Genomic DNA, 898 nt, shown 5'->3' with positions numbered 1-898 from the left:
TGCATCCAACTCCAGAATTCCTGCTACCTTGCCCTGAGTTAGCCTCTGATAAGGATTCTGGTATTCATTAGCAGCCATCAGTTCGATCAATTCATAAGCTTCATTGTAGATTTTGGCCCATAAGGCTCCACCTGATGCTACATCGAGCATAGGTCTAGACTGAGCACCCAAACCATTATAGAAACAGTTTATAATCATCCAATCAGGCATGCCATGGTGTAGGCACTTCCTTAGCATCTCCTTATATTGATCACAAGCCTCACACAGAGATTCTCCAGTTTGCTGAGCAAACTGAGTAAGAGCATTCCTGATTGCAGCAGTCTTCGCCATAAGAAAGAATTTAGTGAGAAACTTTTGAGCAAGATCCTCCCATGTGGTGATAGACCCTGGTGATAGAGAATGTAACCAGCACTTTGCTTTATTCCTCAGAGAGAATAAGAAGAGTCACGGCTTGATAGCATCTTTAGTCACCCCATTGAACTTGAAAGTGTCGCAGATCTCGATGAAATCCCTGATGTGCATGTTCGGGTCTTTTGTAGGAGAACCCCCAAACTGAACTGAGTTCTATATCATCTGAATCATGCTCGACTTAATCTCAAAAGTGTTAGCCGAGATGGATGGTCTGATGATGCTCGACTGAATATCATCGATCTTAGGCTGAGAATAGTCCATCAGAGCCTTAGGATTTTTTGCTTGATCTCCCATCACTACTAGAGTTGGTTCCTCGACTTTCTCTTCTTCTACTACTTTCTCTTCGTCCTCAAAAACTTCCCTTCAAATCACTACAACTTCTTCCTCGGCTTGATCCAGAGTTCTCTTACGAGCCCGCAAACGCGTATGCATACACGCTCGCTCGAGTACCTGAAATACGCCAAAGAAAAAGAGTAGGTAAGTAACA

The 898-nt window shown here is 43.4% G+C and overlaps 1 non-coding gene across 1 annotated transcript; it reads left to right on the top strand.

Moving 5' to 3' along the window:
- Nucleotides 1-208: 208 nt before the first annotated feature.
- LOC141721915 (small nucleolar RNA R71) lies at nucleotides 209-315 on the top strand. Its single transcript, XR_012574956.1, has one exon. It is a non-coding gene; the product is annotated as a small nucleolar RNA R71 (small nucleolar RNA).
- Nucleotides 316-898: the final 583 nt, after the last annotated feature.

Source organism: Apium graveolens, chromosome 4 (genome assembly GCF_009905375.1).
Source record: "Apium graveolens cultivar Ventura chromosome 4, ASM990537v1, whole genome shotgun sequence".
Taxonomy (NCBI): Eukaryota; Viridiplantae; Streptophyta; class Magnoliopsida; order Apiales; family Apiaceae; genus Apium; species Apium graveolens.
Note: the sequence above shows the minus strand (reverse complement) of the source record. Positions and strands in the feature narration are given on the sequence as shown.